The sequence below is a fragment of the Rhineura floridana genome, chromosome 11, assembly GCF_030035675.1.
Source record: "Rhineura floridana isolate rRhiFlo1 chromosome 11, rRhiFlo1.hap2, whole genome shotgun sequence".
Lineage (NCBI taxonomy): Eukaryota > Metazoa > Chordata > Lepidosauria > Squamata > Rhineuridae > Rhineura > Rhineura floridana.
Window position 1 is genome coordinate 43,281,383 of NC_084490.1, and position 5,893 is coordinate 43,287,275.

At 44.9% G+C, this 5,893-nt stretch overlaps 1 pseudogene; it reads right to left on the bottom strand.

Moving 5' to 3' along the window:
• Positions 1-5,391: 5,391 nt before the first annotated feature.
• Positions 5,392-5,510, bottom strand: LOC133368149 (5S ribosomal RNA; annotated as a pseudogene).
• Positions 5,511-5,893: the final 383 nt, after the last annotated feature.

The window sequence follows — 5,893 nt, forward strand, 5'->3', positions numbered from 1 at the left end:
ACTTTCTCTTCTCCTAAAGATACAGGATCAGTCTCAGGCCAGGAACCTGGCAACCCTACTGCCAGATGATCCCAATCATGGACTAAATCTACTACCTACTTCTAGCTTTTCTCTTCAAGCTAGAGCCTATGTTTCCTGATATATGAAAGGTTGTGAGTAAACATTTTTAATACTTTTTACCAAAGAAGACTGTCTCTGTTGTTCTTTTATTCAGCTAGTCTGTACGAGGGGAAGGGGGGCTGGTTAATTCTCATTCCGCTTTGCAAAATATATACTCTGCTAAGAAATAGAACTACTGAACCGTTTCTATTTCATTTTAAACCAGATATGTACTGCCTCTGACAACGGAGGGAGAACATAGTCATCATGGCTAGTATCCATTGATAGCCTTATCTTCCATGAATGTCTTTCATCCTCTTTTAAAGCTCTCCAAGTTGGTGGTCATTACTACATTTACAGTAGAGAATCACATCATGCACTGTGTGAAGTACTTTCTTTGTCCTGAATCTTTCAACATTCAGCTTCATTGAAGGTCCCCGAGCTCTAGTTTTGTGAGAGGAGAAAACCTTCCTGTCCACTTTCTCTACACCATGCATAATCTTATACACCTCTGTTGTGTTCCCCCTCACTCACCTTTTCTTAAACTAAAAAGTCCCAGATGTTGTAACAGTGCCTCATAAGGGAGTTGATCAAACCCCTTGATCGTATCAGTGGAGCTTGTGCAGGGAACTGTCTGCTGGATTGTGCTATGTGTGCATATAAGAATTTACAGTAAGGAAGATAGCAATAAGGATGGCTCCTGTGTCATAGGTACAGTTTTCCCATTTAAACAAGGCAAACAAACCTGCAGAGTGCAAAGCACAGCAAGGTATGGGACCAGTCATGGTGAATGGGGGGGGCAGTCAGGAAGAGACAGATATTCAAATTCAATTTAGCTGCTATTGTCCTAACTTTGGCCTTTGTGAATCCATGTCTGCATGGCCCGGGGGGGGGGGGGAGCATATGGGAGGATGGGATTCACTGCAAAAAATAGCTTATGCTGGAGGGACACAGCCTCGGATGCTTGATGCAAGCAGAGACCCTCCGCACTGCTGACTGATGTTTTGGGTTAAATGTACAACAGCAAGACAAAGAGACAGCAATAAAAATGATTTATTTAGGAGCTCGTAAATCAACTCTGTGCCACTGAGCGAGGAGAACCCTCCATTAGCGGCTGATTCTCTCGGACCCCCCTCCCTCTCTCCTTCCCCTTTTGTCCCTCTTATGTTTATCTGATACCTGATGGATGTCAAGATCTAAGCTGCTTTTTTGCAAAGCACCAATTCTGTGTCTTAATGAAGACCCCATGCTTTGGGGTATTAAACTGAAAGCAGGACAAAAACAAAACAAAAATGCTTGAGACGAGAGTTTGCTGCAGTGGAGGGGGGCTGTGGAAGAGGCTTGGCCAAGGTTTAGCCAATATCTGCAGAGCTGGATGTAAGCTATCTTTTCTTCCTTCCTGGACCCAGTCTAGGAGTAAAGAGGTTGCCTGTCCAGCAAAACATGATTTTTCATCACCAAAGTCTGATGTGCGAGAGGAGGACAACAGTGCCTCCTAGCGGCCATTCAAGAAGGCGCTTGCAAGAAAATTGAGCCAAGATGGGATGGAAGCCTCTTCTTTGTGTCATGGGTGGGCAACTTGTCCATCGCTGTTCATCGCCCCGCTAGAAACATATGCCAAACAGAAGGGCTGCAGCTAATCTGCATATCTCTTGCATGTATTTATGAACATCCTTCTCCGCAAAAATGGTGCTTGTCAAAGCCATCAGGGATGGGAAGCACATGGCTGATCTCCTCTGTGTTCCTCTGATTAACCCCCAATCCAAAGAGGTTTGTGAGTTCCATATGGATGGGCTTATAAAAGCAAGAGGTCGCAGAGGGCCAGGGACAGGTTGCATTTCTTTCTTTTGACAGTTACCTGCCCTGAGACCAATGAGTGAAGAGCAGGATGCAAGTTCCCAAAATAAATAAATGAATGAATAATTGTCCCAATCCGGAGAACTCAGGAAACAGCAGAAAGCTGCACGCGCTTTGGTGACTTCTGGACTGAGCCACCTGTGATATGGGAAATCTCTGACTGGATCGCCTGGCTTCTTCTGCTGCTGCTTTAAAGCAGGGGGAGGGGAAACCTCAGGCCCTCCAGGCCATAGTATCTGACCCTCAGGACTCTCTCCAGGCTACTCCCCTGCCTCAGTAAGGATGAGGAGAAATTCAATTCAGTTTGCATTTAAAGGTGAACTTACCTAACTCACACTTTCCAAAACAATATGCACACTGAGACACAGCCACCCTTCAAAATTCCTTCTCCTCCATGTTTTGCAGTGCAGTCCCCCAAACAAGTAATGTGTGCAAAAATGCATATACTAGTAAAGTGTATAGTCAAGTGTGCACATAAATGCACACATTACTGAAAATGATATACAAAAATGCATTACATGAGGGTAACTGGTTTGGAAAAAATAGGTGCATTAAGCAAAATTCCACAGAAGAATCTGAATAGTAGGAGAAATGTGCACAAAAACAGCTGATGGAGTTCCATGAGGACAAAAAAATAACTGCAAACTGAGGTGGAAATGTAGAGAACTTAACTGAACTGGAAAAATGCAAAAGTGAGGGAAACTAAATGGACAAATTTCCCATCCCTGCTCCTTAGCCACACCCCCTCCTGAACCACACCCCCTTCTCCCAGGCCACACCCCTCACCAGCTGCACTTCACCCCCTCCTTGAGTGCTTTTGCGTGGCTGGAATATGTCCTTGAACTTTGATAATGACTCTTGCTTGCCTGGATGGAGGACAGAGAGGGGTGCCTGAGTGTGTGTACAATTTGTCCACTATAGAACAGTCAAATTTACATTTTTTGCTCTATTATCTCATTGACTGCATCAGCCATATTTGCCTCTGGCCCTACTCACCACTGAAATGTGGCCCCCAGACGGGAATGTTGCCCTGGCTCTGAAAAAGGCTCCTGGCCCCTGCTTTCAAGCTGTTTCCTGTGCAACAGCACAGGAAGAAGGAGTGCACAAATTTCCAGAGTCAGAGGTGGCCATGGTTTGGTGGGGCAGTGGGAAAGTGAGCTTAATACGACCCTTCCCCTGTGCCATTTTCCCACTGATTATCTCCCTTCTGAAGCTCCCTTTTGCCTCCCTTTGAAAAGTAGGTATAGGCACGTAGGCTGTACCCGTGCATTGCTTTCTAAACTGGGCAAGGAGCAGCTTGGGTAGACGGGAGTGATTTTCAGCTGGAAAACAGCACTTGGGAAGAATCAAACTTCCCTCCCCCCAGTCCTGATCAGAGGCCTCTGTAGTGTTTTTTTGTAAAGAAACTTTAAAAAAAAGCCTGATTCAGAAGAATGTCTCGCATGTTCTATCAATATGCGAGTGGAGCTGTCGCAACCAGCCTTGCCCTTTGTTATCTCCTTGTACCGGTGGACGCTGGTCTGCTAGGGAGAACAGGGCACTGCTGCACCAGCCTCAGTCTGTCCTCAGCCAGCCCTCCCTGCCTGTCTTTGTGCTTACAACCAGTCCAGGAGGTGGCATTAGCTGTAAGACTCCTCCTTCTTAGTCTCAGTTTTCTCCTTGTAGGATTCATCAGGGAGGAGGATGCGGACAAAAGTAAATTGGCTCTGCCTGTCATTGGCTCTGGTTCCACCTACTGTTGGCAGCCTGCGAGAAGTTACTGGTGGCTCCTTGTCAGTGGAGCAGCAGGATTCTCTCCAGTTTTTAGTCCAAACTCTCAAGGAGCTGTCCAAGGCACTTCAGCCTTCCAGGATGGCTAATGGCCAGGGATGGTGGGAGTTGTCACTCAACGACATCTGGCAGGCCTCAGGCAAAGTGGAGCCCAGGCACCTCTCCTTGGAGAAAATAAGCAGGGAAATAAGGGGGTGGGGAAGCCTACCACCATCAACAGCCCTTAATCAATCACTCTTATTCAATGGCTAGATAGGTGTGTGTATGCCCTCTGAAGATGCATTGTCAACAGATTTCTTAGTGTATCTCTCTCTGCTCAATAATATACCACTGTTCCTAGAAATGTTGCTTGCTCAGCAGTGTATTAGAGGAGAGAAAGGCAATTTTGTGCCTTTCCCTCACATTTTTAATGGAATATTGTTTTAAAAGTAACGATCAATTGCTCTGATTCTACGTAGTACTTAATGGGGTTGATGCCACAGTCAGCCGGGAAAAGAGCCAAGAAAGGAGCTACGATGAACAAAATGAGAAAAATATGGTCAACGGCTGTCTTGCTTTGTGGGGTACTTTGACAAGCAGCCCTGTGGCTTTTGGTCCATGCTCAGAGGCCCCTTCTTTTTATTATTGCAACACATATTACAGTGCTGTGGGATCCTGGCACTGAAAACAAGTTCTGGGATTCAGTACGGTCTTAAAGGAAGCCCTCATCACCTGGAGCTTGTCACCCATGACAGAGCATTTATTTCACCATGGCCATATCTGAGTTCTTGGACCTTACCTAAACTTGTGCCCTCTAGTGTTTTGGACCACAACTCCCATCATTCCTAACTATTGGCCATGCTGGCTGGGGCTTATGGGAGTTGGACTCCAAAACATCTGGAGGGCACCAGGTTAGGGAAGGCTGCCTAATCATATGCTAGGAATTCAAGTTTATAAGCTGCTGAATGCAAAATAAAAGGTTCTGGAAACAGCACCACCTACTGTTGGAACAACATTACAGGTAAGTTTTTTTACATGGGAGAAAGATAGCTCATCACCTCCTTGGCGGTAATAATTGCCCTGTCATTCAAAAGAGAGTGGAAGTCTCATTCCCATACCCATACTGGTGGGTATTGATAGGCATATTCAGAAGCAGTGAGAAGATGTTAGTACCTATGATCTTTAATGAGGACACAGGGTGCTTGGTTCTTCCTGTATGGTAACAGATAAGTAGTACACTCACCCCACCTAACTGACTGCATCAGCCAATTTATAGCCCAAGGTTTCTAGGTTGCCCATCCAGCAACTCTAGTTCAAGCCCGAAGATTAAGCTTAAAGTGTCAAGACAGTGGAAGCTGAAGCAGACTGATAAGAACTCTAAAAGGATATTCCTAAACTGGGGAGAAACAGGCAGGAAAATGGCCAGTGAGGTCCAATGTAAGTATGATTAAAGTGACACAGACCGGGGCAAATAAATAAATCTTAACCACACATATATTGGTGGAGTCTCAGCTGGCAGTAAACTAACAAGGAAAGAGACTTTTGAATTGCAATAGGTTTTGTTGTTGTTATATACCTTCAAGTCGATTACAACTTATGGCGACCCTATGAATCTTTTTCAATATATTCATAGGGTTTTCATGGTAAGGTATTCAGAGGTGGTTTACCATTGTCTTCCTCAGTCTAAGCCTATGGCACCCGGTATTCCCAAGCAGTCTCCCATCCAAGTACTAATCAGGCCTGACCCTGCTTAGCTTCCGAGATCAGATGAGTTCAGGCGTGTTCAGGGTAGTATGGCTGCAGACATTGTAATTGGTAACTCAGTGAAAACATCAATTCAGCAGACATGAAAAGAAAAGAAAAAGCAAATTCCATTCTAGGGAGTATTAAGAAAAGGACTGAAAATAAAACTGTCAAGTATCATGACAGTATCTATGGTATAGCCACACTGGGAATATTGTGTACAGTTCCAGATGCCCCAACTCAAACACAAAGGGAATTGTAGAGCTGGAAAAGGTACAGAAAAGGGAAATAAAAATTATTAATGGACTGAAGCACCTTCCCCATGAGAAGAGGCTACAACTTTGGGTGCCTTTGAGGGCTTTTTGTGGGGGGACTAAAAAGGGACATCATAGAGATTTATAAAATTATATCTGATGGGGAAAAAGTGGATAGCCAGTGTTTTTGT